Source organism: Anser brachyrhynchus (assembly GCF_964034855.1).
Source record: "Anser brachyrhynchus genome assembly, chromosome: 4".
Lineage (NCBI taxonomy): Eukaryota > Metazoa > Chordata > Aves > Anseriformes > Anatidae > Anser > Anser brachyrhynchus.
The window spans coordinates 3,734,322-3,748,926 of NC_137698.1; the positions used below are offsets into that span (position 1 = coordinate 3,734,322).

General features: G+C 38.4%; 1 protein-coding gene across 8 annotated transcripts in view; it reads right to left on the bottom strand.

The window, feature by feature from the left end:
* LOC308194837 (uncharacterized protein) overlaps positions 1–14,605 on the bottom strand; it is a 562,652-nt gene that overhangs the window by 518,397 nt on the left and 29,650 nt on the right. Inside the window, exons 4-5 of one of the 8 annotated variants that reach the window (XR_013950915.1) lie at positions 3,941–4,056; positions 2,086–2,732 (exon numbers count right to left, since the gene is read on the bottom strand). The exons of the other annotated variants lie outside the window; for them this stretch is intronic. The gene's annotated coding sequence lies outside the window, so the exon portion shown is untranslated. Of the gene's footprint in view, positions 1–2,085; positions 2,733–3,940; positions 4,057–14,605 lie in introns of those variants that run through there. 8 annotated transcript variants of the gene reach the window in all.

Sequence of the window (14,605 nt, forward strand, 5' to 3'; positions counted from 1 at the left end):
CAAAGGATGTAGTTAAAGAGGCACAGACAAACAGAAACCAAAAGAACCTACTTCCTGGTGACAGATTTGCCTACTCACACATCTGTGGTTAAGTTGTTCCTGTAACTCTACTGACTCATAGCTCTGTTTGGTGACATCCATTACACAATGCTCTGAAGAAACCATGCTACTATAGAATTAGAGAGAAGGTCCTTTTACAGACTATGACTATTTTTCAGAAGATCAGGGTGGAACAATTAATCAGCAAGTAATCACCTTTTCACCATGGAGTCCTACAAGATATTATGCACATTATGTTGGTAAACAGTCTAAACACAATAAATAGCAAAATTCCTATGCATACCTACTTCTATACAAGGTTTATGTTCATTATTATAATTCAGAAAGACCCTGGAGCACTTGCAGAACAGCCCCCCAAAATACCATCTGAACAGCGATAGCATGAGCTAAATTAAGAAATTATTAGGAATTTACTAGTAAACAAATAGAAGACCATGGTATAAACTCAAGGTACACTTGTGGAGAAAGCAGGAAGGGTACACCACAGGAAAAATTATTTCATATTTACACTGTTTCTTAAAATTCTACTTATTTACGGCTCAACAAACTCAGAAACATTGTAAGGTCCCAAGTGTATCTTTCGTCTGGATCACAAAGCCCATTCTTAGGCTTACCTTAATGACTGAAGAATTTAACTGCCACAGAAATGAAATGTTTCTCTGACTTATTTTAGCCAGATCTCTTCATGCCACGTTTTGCAAATTGCAGCGACAACCTTGACAAGCAGCAGAATTTATTGTGTTTCCTTGAAGTGCTTCTAGTCCAACACATCAGCTGGACCATAGGTACTTCATACTAGGCCAGTCACATATTGAGAGAGCTTAGAAATGTGCACGTAGAAAATAAACAGAATAAAAGTAGTGACAGGAGAAAAAAAAAAGAGGAAAAAAAACCAAGAAGAAGCCTATTATACCAACTTAAAAGTCACTAGAGTAGCCTAGGCCAGCAGTACCAATTCATCTAGTTAAATGACACCAAGATATGCCGTTCATACCCCTAATGAGGATTAGTTTGCTGATGGCATTCTAAAGATAGCATTGTTAAATAAGCCAAATATACCCCAGGAATCAAGCTCAATATATAATGCCAATCTATGCCCATCAATTAGGATGACACATAGGCAGCTAAAAATATACAAATCCATAACAACCACTGGTCCTCTGAATCCAGTCCAGCTCTCTAAACCTACAAGCTACAGATACAAGCTGACACCAGCGGGCTGCGAAGTCCAACAGTATTTGTGGTCAGCCGTTCTCAGTCAGCAGTCTGCCTGGAGCACAATACTCTTACGTTATCTACACCTCGCTGGGGGAGATATTTATCTGCTGTATAGCTGTAGATGGCAGATGTATTATTTGTTTTTTAAGAGGATGCTTTCACGTAGTTTAAAATTCATAGCTCTCAAGCAATTAGAAATATCAACTTTCTAAACCAGCCTTTACAAGAGAAGAAAGCTCTGGGAAAGTACCTTAGTAAGCCAGTCCTGTGGGGCTAAATCTCCAGGTTCTGGAAACAAGTATGTGATTAAATGCCCTTTCGCCCTCAGAAAGAGAGGTTTCTTCTTGCTAGCAAAGAGACAGAAGAGACTGAATACGTTTTCATTCCACACAAGTTAACTTACATTCTACTCTACTTTTTCTTGAATAAAACATAATTGGTAAGGCTGCTTATTAACCGAGGTTTGCTCAATAGCGATCACTGGAAAGAACTTCTATGGAGAAGAGCTTAGTGTGCCTACACCAGCTTGCACAAGGGACCTGAACTGACATGGACCTCTTTGGAGCTGAGATTCTTTCATTTGGAAAGCTAAAATTTCAGTTGCCTCAAGCCAGCTGGAAAATGCAGCTGCAGAATAGTTTCATCAGTAGAATTTATTTTTAAGAGAAGTTATTTTGAAGGCTAACAATAAGTTACAGAGCTGGTTTTAAATGCCTGCAAATTGACTGGACTGCAATGGAGAGAAATTTCAGGTTGGAAGAATTCAGGAATTTTCCTCAGTGTGGTGACCTGAGGCATCGTGCATAGCAAAATAACTGTTTTTAAGGACTTCTAGAGTTGCTGTGAGAAACCCAGAAAGCAACAAAAACCTTAACTTCAGTAGGAGCTGACCTAATGCCCAGTAAATGAGCTGAGATGACTCTTTAACAGGGGTTGCAAAGGTAGGATGCCATTTTGCACTTGTTATAAGGCAGAGTGTGTTTGAGCAGGGTGGTAGGACCAGATGACCTCCAGAGGTCCCTTCCAAGCTTAACCATTCAATACAATTCTGCAGGTAGTTATGCAGTTTGTAGGACTGTGTAATATTATTGAGCCTGAAAAAAGTTGAGATTCAAGTTCATACCATAAGGCTCATGAAACTGCACATTAAAGAAGATATGGTCGAAAACCAGAAATTAAATGCTTTCTCAGTGTTTGCTGCAAATGTGTATCGGATTTAAAGCCAGCAATCCACTCCTGGTTCTTAGTGGTATAAAACATTGCCGTGAACTGCGGAGTAGCTATCATGCTATGCAGCCTGGCTGCTTTCCAGTTCTGGGTGAAGCAATCCCCACAGCATTTGCATGGAAGAAATGATGGGTTCCTTTGATGTGAAGGACTGTGAGCAAGTAAAAGGTGGGTTTGGGTTTTTCTGGCATTAATATGAATTCTTGGGTGATGCCTCTCTCTCACAACTGTGGAAGGAAAAAAAAAAAAAAAGAGATATGCCAGGTGTCCCAGAAACTCTATCAAAATGTTTAAGTATTCTCTCTGAAGTCCCATGCAGAAAACCTCCAGTCTTCACATCATATGTTATGCTGTCCCAGAATTTTTTTCCCCCCTGTATACTCAGGCATTATCAGCTGCAAGTATGCTGTGAAAAAGACAGTGCCTTTGATACAACGCAAGTGTTTTTTATCGAAATGCATTTGTTGGTTTAACTTTACAGCTTTAGACAGTTTCTGCAAATCATTTTTGATAATTACTTAAATGTTATTTCATATGAAAGTCATTACTACTAAAATCTGCAGTATCCCACCAGCAAGAAAAAAAAAAAAGGAACAGGCAAGTTGCAAGCACAGCTCATCTATTGTTTCTGACTCAAGCCAGGCTGAGAATGCCAGAGACTGTTGGCATTTTGAAACGTCTGGAGACTCCTGCAGTTTTCTAGAATTACATGGTATGGCTCTTGGCGTTCCACATGCATTGCAGCTGATTTACTGAAAAAATTAAAGATGCATTTCTAAAAATTTGTGTAGTATGCTCCATGCCTGATTGAAAACAGGAAATCCGTACACTGATGGCTGCTCAGGCAGGCAGTGAGCCACATGGTCGCAGTAGATGTAGAACAGGTATAAATTTTGCACCATAAACAACATAGCGGAGAGGTGATGCCTGAGGTGCTCAAACGTTTTTGGCCTCACAAGGTCCACCACTACTCTGAATTTTGCTCTTTTGTAAGAAAGGCTGCTAGTGCTAGAGATTTCCTGGAGGAGAGAAATGGCACATCTGCTTTATGAGCAAGTCTACCTTGAAACAGGATTCCGAAAAATAATCCAGTAAATCCTTACCCTGACTGGGAGGCATCCCTGTCCTACCAGTACCTCCAGTTACCCTGTGTACCTGGCTGCGAACTACACTGGAAAACCCACTGAGACAGTTCTGAAGAGGCATCTCTGCAGTGTTACATATGGAGTTAAGTTGGGGGGAAAACACCCAGGTTTATAGCATCTGCACAAGTCCCTCTATATTTATTGAAGGGGTGCCAGGCAAGCCAGCAGCAGGGACCTCCACACTCTTCTGTGCTGAAGTCAGCCATGCCTGGACCCTGGCACCAGTAGAACTGTATGACAGCTTGAAAACTCAGGCAAGAGCAAGTTAAGCATGCTTTCAGCCTCCTCACCCTGCAGCTTCAACTTCACAGCTTGAGGTTTTCTGTCCTCCCAGGCTTTTGTGGTTTTTATTTTTGCCCTACTTCCATTTGTTTCCAAGCTCTGTCACAAAGTAGTTGCACTTCACCTGCACAAACAGGAGGGAGAAGAACAGCATGAGTTTGGTGGGAGCTTGCTCCATTAAGTGTTGTGGTCCTCCATTTTCCCTTAGAAACCCAACAGTCCCAGATTAATGTAGTCTTTAAAGGAAGATGTAGGATTTCATCATCTCTAAGGGACTTTTCTAATCTGTATAGATAGATCCTCAATCAGATTGAAAAAAAAAAAACAACCAGACTGTCACTAGAAAGTGAACTAGAATTAACCCAAAATAGTAGAAAAGCCTTCCAAGAAAAGATGTTTCTCCCAGTTTTGAGACTGTTATTTTATAAACAGAAAAAATATTTTAGATCCTAAGACTTCCCCAGAAGTTCAATGTGAATCCAGAGAAAAAAAAATATTGTTTTAGAATGAACCACTGCTTCAGTAAAAAGAAGTCTTCAGGTAAAGCAGAAGATTCTTGAGGTATAAAAATAAAACATTTAAAAGCAGATCAGGTTTTGTCTTTCAATGACAACTAAGCAAGAATGAATTTTCACTTCTGGTAGAGGTTTTTTTTTTTCCATTGTTTGTGTGTGTTTTTTTTTTCTTCTGTAATTGTAAATGTTACAAATACTAAAGCCTTATATGAACACATAGGTTTCAAAGATAATAGGCAAGAACCAAAACTTGGGAAAAATACGCTGTGACCGAAAAAAACACCAATCCATCTCTTCATAAGATCTGCACAGAAACACTGGTTATTCAGATGCCATAACGACTTGAATTGTCACCAAAGTTAGTGCCAAGACACTGTTCTGGCTTTAAAAAGGTAGTTTCAGCACAGGTTAAGTCAATTAAGTTTTGCTACTGACAAATTATGAATGGGATGTGCAAACATGGCTTGTCTCAGCTAATCTGGTTCTAAACCAACTTTAAACTTAAGCAGGGCAGGTCTCATGTTTAGACAGAACATACACATATTTCTGGGATAGCTTAAACATTCTCCAGTAAGTAGTATTTTAGTATTTATGTTTCCATATTCTATAATATTGAAAGTCTCCTGAAAAACATTAGGGCTGTTAAGATCCTGTCAAGTGTTAGGATTATCTTTGCACTTCCTTGTTCATGTAAGAAAAGACAAAAAAAGCATTGGTATTCTTTTTCCTCCATATTTACTATACACTTACACTAGCCTTATACCAGTTCTCCAAAAGTTTTCCAGCACATTTGTTAATATTCAACCACAAAGGAAATTCCAGTGCAGAAAAAAATGACTATATATAAATGCATTTCTGAAGCAAGCAAACAGAAAAGTCACAATAAAACTAGGTGCTCAGAATTCAAAATTCTTCCACAGTTTTGACACCTGATCTGAGTATAAGGAATTTAACCTAGTTTTTCTTTTTTGATTTGCTTCTATAATACAGCTTGAAGACAAAAAATAAAAAGAAACACTCAGAGCTGAAAACATGTATTTTTCCTTGATGCTGCTAGCACCAAGGAAGTGTTTTATTAAATAAAAGTTATTCTTAACCATCCACAAAGTTCCATGATCTTCTCCTTCAAATCCATTTGTAAAGCTCTCTTCTGTCACAATGGTCATGAAAGAAAAATAATCCTTGAGGCCAATGGATGTGCAACGTCTACATCTGCATCTACTGTTGTCATTTGTCAGAGATTTTAATTGCAACCATTAAGACCTGTAGCACCTTTCCCCCACCCCACGTCCATGGAGAACCTCGTGGAACAGTGACTTAGGCTTCATACACATCGTCATTCAGATGAAGAGTACATTTAACCAATGACACCGAAACCAACAGGAAAGGATGTTAAAGTGGGGAAAATACAATGGGGTAGGGACAGAAATTGACCAGATGCTTTCATAAGAGGCTGCAAATGTTCCATGAATTTGTGCATGAGTGCTGTAAGTGCCATTTCAGTGCTGTCTTTGGAGAGATTTGTCCTAGTAAGCCTGCATTTTTATGGTACCAAGACATACCCTGGTCTTGAAATTAATAAATTCAGGACAGTTTAATACTTAATGCAATGTATTCCATTTAATTAGTGGATAAAGAATGTGCTTTTTAATTATGTACAGAGACAGACTTGATTTAACAAAAAATAAAGTGTAATCCAGAAACTGGAAGTAGTAGGTGACTAATAACATTTACCCTTTCAATAATCATGGTCAAGTTCTCTTTGTGTAGAGCTCTAGGATAAACTCAAGAGATGATTACTCTAATTAAGGAATTTATAGATATTTCTTTAGAGACAAGCTATTTGGCAGAGAATTGTAGTCTCTTGAATAAACTCCCTCCCATCTCTGAACTTGCCCTCTTATGCTCATTAGATTCCCAACCAGCATACTCACGTTGTCGATGCTGATGCCAGTCAAGGACCTATCTGAGCCAAATGGCTCTTGCAAACAGACATTTTTCCAGCTATCTGACTTCCCCCATCACAAAGGGACGCTTCCAGTCTCAGGGGAGGAGGCAGGCTCCAACAAGCTCCAACCCACCAAATACTTGCTTAACCATTACACAGCCAGCCACTCCATGAGACAGTTATAGGCCCAACTATACCTACGTCCACCCAAATTGCATTGAGAACACCAGAGAAATCCCCCATTTAGACACATGTAACTGAACTCAGACTGTGGTGTCCTCAGGGGAGGTTCCACCCACACCACCCAAGTTATTAGGGGTTTATATGACACCAATGGGTATCTTAGACACAAAAGCAGATTATCCCCTACTAGGAAAGATGGGTTAAAGGCAGCACACAAGCCTGAAGTTTGGAAGATCTTCCTTCTGATATATTACATCTCAGATTTCAGCTGGGAATAAGAGCATCTCTTATAAGACTGAAGGAGTTGGATATATCTCCAGATATAGTGCATTTATCAATGCCTTAACCAAAGCGGTAGCAAAATATCTTTTAGCTTTAACGTAGTGTTCAAGTCCAAAATAACCCAGGCTCACAATCAAACCAAAAATATCTACAGAAGTCAACCAAATCAGTGGTGAGTTTTTCCTGAGTCAATTATTTGGGCTGCCCAACAAGTACCTCAAGAAGTATGATTTTTTACAAGATAGGCATGGGAGAGGTACTGATTGTTTGGTACACACAAAATTACCAGTGGCCAAAGTTGTTAGACAATCCTCAGTCACAAAAGGTGGAGATATGCCATTGGTCCCCGCATTTAATTGTTTTTATTTTTTTTGAACTGTGAAGCCATCTCATTTGTAATACACTTGAGGACTTGAACAGGAGGAAAGGGGACATTCAATTAAATTAGAAAAAGAATTTACACTGAGTTTATCACACTTCATGCAGTAGGCTCTGAAATTCATTGCTATAAGTAAAGAAAATCGCTAGTATCCAAAGGCAGATCAAATCTAGACACAGATAAGAATATTTAGAGTTATAGTCACTAACCTAAGAAGACTGCTGGAAAGGATAAAACCTCCTGCTTCAGTTTTAGCTCAATTTCTCATTAGAAGGGATTAGAATGAAATTTTCATAGAAGCCTCTAATTCCTATGGGGTCTACCATCCTCATCTCAAGCATCTGGTATGGTCATCAGAGAAACGGAAGTACATTAGACAGACCACAAGCACAATCCAATATGGCAATTACTACACGGGCTTTTCTGCTTGATAAAAAGTTAAACAGCCCATCTGATGCTGCTGTCCAAACGGAATACTGGAACAAAGCACCAAATAAACATTTGTGTATGTACAAAAGAAGGACTGGATATGCTCACTAACAGCAAAAATTAATATCCGATTCAGAAAGAGATGCAAGATTACCTACCCAGACCACAGTCTATCCCACTGATCCCTATGGGAGGGTTTTTTTTTTTTATTATTTTGTTTTGAGGATTTCCTATTTGAAATATTTCTTTAGGTTGCGGTGAAAGCAAGCATCATCACTGGACTATACAGTCAAGTTAGGAAAAGGCAGAGTTCACAGTTTATTTCTTTAGATTAATGTGAGCATTTCAGTATGATTTTGCTGCTTGGTGAAAGAAGGTAAAGGAACAAGCAAATTATTATTTTTTTTAAATACAATTTATTTTCTTCACAAAGCAGGCAATACAGAAAGTGTCTCAGAACCAAATGAAAGGGATAACAAGGAATATTTTAATATTAAAGTTACAGAAAATATACTTGAAGTTCTCCTTTAGCAAAAGGTTGGGGAGGAGAGGGGAAATACTGTTATTGTTAACTCCTTCCTCCAGAAGGAATCTCTTTCTAGTAATACATTAAAGAAGTGACAAATGATAGTCCAATGACCTCTAACAACTTCCTCCTCTACCTAGCAGCACAACTGTGTAGGGATTACTTAAACATGACAATAGATTATAATTTAGCAAAAATATTATAGAGGCCAAATACATCATTCTTGGAATTGAGGTTTAAACTTATGCTCAGGTGAAGAAAAAAAATTTCTTAGGGTTGGTCCAGGATATTTAGCTTTCTTAAAAGCTGAGCACTAAATACCCCAGTCATGGTAGACCTACAATGTAAGTGATGGAGCTGTTCTCAAGCACTTTGATAGGTGAAATTCACACCATAACCATCATAACCATCATAACCAGTGCTTAGCACAGCAGTGGTGATAAACCGGTTTTACAAACCAAATCTAAAAGAACAGCTTCTAATGGTGTATCCATGGCATTTTATTCTTGCCACTGTATTTAGTGGAGATTGAAAGGAAATTACACCAGAAAAAAAGTGATGTAAAGTCTTACACCTTTCCACATGAGGCAACTCATAAGAAAAACTTTCTAGCTCCTTTTTGCTTAGAATGTGCTAAATCATGAAAAAGTAGTGGTAGAAGGAATGATAAGATGACTGTTCTTCAAGCAGAAGAAATGCACGCTTGCGTAAACTGTACAGCTCGGCATCAACAACATGAAGCCTCACTTGCTTTTGGTGCATGTGGAACAGGGGAAGTCACGCAAGAAAACACATTTGTAAAGATGCTTAGTAATTCAACCAAGAAGCAGCAAACAGAGAAAAGAATGCCAGTCTTTCACAATGTCTTCTGTCCTATAATCAGAGCCTAGAGTATGGGCACACTTCCCCACGTATGGAAATTCAGAAATTACTGTGTGATGTTAACTTCTTTCATTTCAGTGGCTGTTAACTCTGATGTTAACAAAAACACTAACACAAATTACATTTATAGTTTCACCGCTAAGCGAAATAAACACAAAGTTGAGGACAATCTAGGGCTATGGAAAACTACTTGACTTTTATTTCAGCCACAGGAACCTCTCAGCTAAACTATGCTTTCTGGCTAACTGTTGTGTTGTTGGGGAAAGCCTGTAGCATATTTAGCTCTATATAAAACTGAAAACATGCACAGAGACACTGGATATTTGCTTATTCTTCCCCACAACACATTCGTTTATGCATCTGTCTGAAGCACCCTTGGAAAAAAGAAATGTCTGGACAAGTTAGAAAGAAATTCCTACACTTCAGAAAGTATTCAGCACTGGGAAGCAAAGAAGAGGAGCCAGGAGAAACTAAAGATGGATAGGCTTTAGGAAGATACAGTGGAGCTGGAAGGGATATGATTAGTTCCATTTCTTGAAGAAAGGATTCAGCTTTCTAACACATGGGGAGAAGTAGTTTATGCGGTGGGGAGGGGTAGGAGTCGAAATCAGAGCTTTTGTCAGTCAGTAGGCTGATTCTTGCTCTAAGGCTACCTTTTATGTGCATATTCTATGGTATTCACCTAAAAGTTTAATGTAACATCATCTTTACAAACCTAAAATGTAATTTAGTTTTTTTTTATCTAGGATGATCCATGAGAAAGAAATTGATAGCTAACACCATTATTTTTGATACCCATGAAATACTTCAACTGAGCAAAGTGAAAAGGGAGATTTCCTACCTACTAAGCTGACAGAGCTCTCACTGAGAAATGTGAAATTATGCAAATGTAGACTTTAAGAGCAACAGAGGAACTTTCTTCTATTATGCACACACAAGTAGGAACAGAAGGTCACACAGTGGTTAGCTAAGCTTCACTGCAAATACAGCCTATTTAGGAACCACACAATGGTGTATAAAGACTTGACATAAGTTAGCAGCAGCTACAGCAATGATGTAAATTTGACTCTTCTGAGATGACTGCGAATTCTTAGCTGATTTAAACAGAAATAAGTTGCTCTTCTTCCTGGACGCAGATGAGATAGGAAATACCAGTGCACCTTGGACAAATAGTGTTCTCTTCTAAAAGGAGATTGACTATTTATTTCCTCAGGTCGAAAAGAATGAATAAATATGGAACACCTCAATTAAGGTAACTTTCTCCATACTTAGTTATACCCATGGCTTTTAACTTTTTGTTTTTTTAAATAAAGTCACATGTCTTTCTGTGATGAGCAGCACATGCATAAGAAAAACACTTCAGTGTGCATGAGCCTGAAGCTGCATTTACTCACAAGCCAAGTTAGAAGACAGTGAAATTCCACTAATTCTAGTTACTAATCTGAGAAACTGGAACAAAAAAAAAGTTTACATTGCTTTGAGATTAGGACCCGTAGTTCAAAGCTCATGAGAAACAGGATTGCCATTTCTGTGCTTTCAGATTTCAGAAGCATAGGTTTACATTTTAATATTTATTAATAAGACAGGCCACAAAAGGATTTGCATCAGAAGAGAACCATTAGGCAACTAAAAATGTATCAATAGGTGTTAATTTCTAGATGAATTATCTAATAAATTCAAAGTTAACATTAACATGGTATGCCAGTTTGACGTCCGCCCTAGATGTATTTTAGATAGCTTGGGCTAGTTCCCGCATTTTGCGAAACATTTTTTACATCGTTTTTTCCACTGTTAGTTACAAGGCTTTACTCCTCACAGGGTAGATGTCTGGAATCACAGCATTTTTAAAGGATTCACAGAACTTTGTATTCTTATAATTGCAGATTTCATTGCATCTAATGATGCAAACAGATCATCTCATTAAATACTCAGAGATCACTGGTTTTCATTACTTTCAAACGCAGTCAAGTGCTGGTAGCACACTGACCTTTACAAGTGACTTGAAATCACATAGTAGTAATTTAAATACAGTAAAACTAAGACATTTCATTTGCAAAAAATCCTGGTCTTCATACTGAAGAGTAAAAATAACATGATATCTAACGGAAAGAGGCTGCCCTCAAAGCAGCACTATATCTCACACTACGGCATGTTGCAGGACTTGTTCATTCAAGTGATCAGGTATGAACATAAGTGTTGAAGCCAAATGCGCAAAATAAGAAGCTGATCAACTCAAAGCTTTTGAAAATCTAGCCAGAGTTTTAGCTCCGTTTAAAAGAAAAAAGCTAAAACCATCTCTGCTAAGCAGATAACTCTGGTTACCCATCTGAAGACAAAACAGTTGCTTATGTTCTCATTTTAACCATAAGCTTTAAAACTTTTTCAGAAAACAACAAAAAAATTAAAAAGTCTCCAAATCACATGATATAGTAACTTTTCATACTTCCACAAAAGATAGTGGCTTCTAAGGCACGGCTCTCTCTCTTCTTTGCACCACAGCAATAACAGATAGCTTTTAGTATACAGTATTAGCACATGCTAGATGGACAGGAGAACCAATGGGAAATTCATTTGCATCACTGGGTCATCATACCCCTCATCTTAATCATTTTGCAACAGAACATATGCATTAGCTATTTTTGGGTAAAATGTTATTAAATCTGTGATTGAGCTTTGAGAGAATTTAATTTCTGTCCTAGTTCAAAGGGGATTAAGCACTTCAAATATCTTACATTCTTCCACTAAAAACATATAATGCTACATTATAAATAACAATTTTAAGCAACCAGAGTATTTCTCAGCCTTGTGACTTCACTCTGGTAATTCCATTGCCCATCACAAATATTTCCAAAAGCTTCCCATTTAGACTGAGTGTAAGCATTATAATTACAATAAACCTATTATTCTAAAATTAACAGCAGGTAAATAGGATGCAGAAATAGTAAGGAGATCAGAAGCCTTTAAGTCTTACTGCTACAATAACCCTGTAACCTGCCAATAGGTATGGTGATTTTCTTGCCTCTGAGTAATCTCCTCACCTACACCAGCATTTTGCAACATCACGTGTCCTATGGGCTTTGCCTGTTAACCTGAAGTAATCTATGGTTAGCTAACACATAGCAGTCTTCCCTTATCCCCTTAGAAGGGCTGGATTTTATTAAAACACTATTTTCTAATAAAAGGTAAAATTACTTGAGCTAGTTTCCCACTGGGCAGTACATTACCTATAAAGAAAGTGATTTAGCACAGGAAATACACAGGCAGCTCCCCCCCACCATCCACACATACAATGAGCAGCTTACTGCCAAAATGACACTTCTGTGCATTCACCAAACAGGTTACGTTTGTTTTGATTTTGCCCAACTGCAATTATGTCTCCTGTCTTCAGTGAAACTTTATCTGTTCTGTCCAAATCTGGATTTCCCTTGTGGTTACACCAGCACCTGAGCTTTAATGAAAGCTTTTACTAAAGCTAGGACTAACTTTTACGTTGACCACCGCACTCAAAAGTTACAAGACCAAATCCCTGAAAATCCACCCAAGCAGCCTATCTTCTATTTCATTGTCTGACAAACTGACTTTTCAACAGTCATACACAAAGGGGACTCCGGAATAGGTTGAAAAATGGGTGCCCTTGCCACTTGAAAACCAACACCCCAGTTCCAGCTTTACTGACAACATTACATGTCTACAGCTTTTTATTATAGAGGATGGACTGCAGCTTCTGACTTCCAGCACAGAAACAAACATGCTTTAATCATTCTTCACAGATGCTTACTTAACCTCTTCTCTATGTTCTCCAAGGAAAGAGACTGTATGGGCTCCCAACAGGATATTCCAGTTTCATATCTTTTCCATCAAAATAAGTCACACAAAATGTACTCCATATCCATCCTCCTAGTGTTCAAGCCCATTGCTACTAGCCCTACTCACCAGGAAGGCCATTATTTTGCTTTTAAAATAAGTTTGAATATTATTTTTTCACCCTTATTACTCTCTTCCTCAGGTTCAAGAACCCAGTCCACTCAGTCATTTCTCATGGATCATCTTCCTAAGCATCTAATGACTCCCAGTGCTTTCCTTTGGTCTCCCTTCGACTAGTCTAATTCTTTCTTGAGAGGCAATGCTTGAAACTATGGCATTCCAGATGAAGTCTTACAGTGACAAGAGAAAAATCTAAAGTCCGCCCTGTAACAGCCATGTTCAAGTTTTGGCAATATCACAATGCAGTCGTATCGTGTTTCTCTTGTGACTCACTTTAAACATTGGATCTTTCTCTGCAGAACCTCTGCTTACCCTGCTGCTTCTCATCCATACTTGTATAGGCAATTACCACCAAATAAGCACTCGACTCCCTTGAATTCATCCTATACTTTTTAGATTATTCCTCATTTACAAGGACGCTTAGAATTCTAATCCCCCCCTCAAACAAAATTGCAGCTCTTCCCATCTTCGGTTCATTGTAGACTTTAAAAATAAAGAGTCAAGTCATCAAGGAAATCTTCAAACAGAAGCAAGCTCCAAACAGACCCCTGAGAAAGTCTGTTTGATACAGCTTCCCGCTGAGGCCACAAATCACTGGTAACTATTCTGTGGTACCATTGCCCAACTGATTTTGTACCTACCTTACAATAGCTTCACCTAGCTCACATGTCTTGAATTCATTACAAAAGTGTTGTGCAAGACTTTTAAAAGCCTTTCTGAAGCCAGGATACAGGAGGATTTATTGCTTTGCCTCTATCCACAGATACATTGCCCCGCCATGGAAGGGGGTTGCATTAAACGTGATTTGTTCCTGAGATATTTCTGGCTGCTATTCATCCATTATTTCCTAGATACTTCCAAACTGCACATTAATTTGTTCCAAAATTTTGCAAGAGACTACAGTCAGTCTGACTAGTCCACAAGGTCCCTTGCTTCTCTCCTTTTGCCAATCTTCTCTATTTCAAGTGAGAAGTGAGCATTGCCCCTTTTCAGCGTCTCAAACCACCCTCAACAAATTTGAGAGATACTTACAAAGAATTGAATAAATCACTTCATGGTCAAAGACAAGGCCAGATTACATGAAAAAAATCCAAATCTTACTTTCCTATTCACACATAAGCATTGCCCCTTTTCACAGTGATTTTAAATCACTGTTAAATGCAGATGCAGTTAACTGCATTATAAAATATTAACTGCACTGGGTAGCAGCATGCAATTGACCCATTCAGTGATGATGGATACAAAACGGTTAAAAACTTTTGCCTTCTCAGCATCCATCCTCAGAGGCACAGACCAACATGGTGTATTACACTGCAGAATTTTACCCTCCTGAACCACAGGCAGAACAGTACATCTCAACCAGTAAAATGGAGGAAGAAATCCTTCAAGCTTTCAGGCCAGATTGATCACTCGTGAGACACAGCTAACTCGGATAAATGTCCAAACTCAAGGTTGCTTTCTGAATTGATGCTCCTGAGGTTTGTTCATACCAATCATTAGTCACTACCATTTATTAGCTTGCAGATAAACTGAAATAGATCCTGG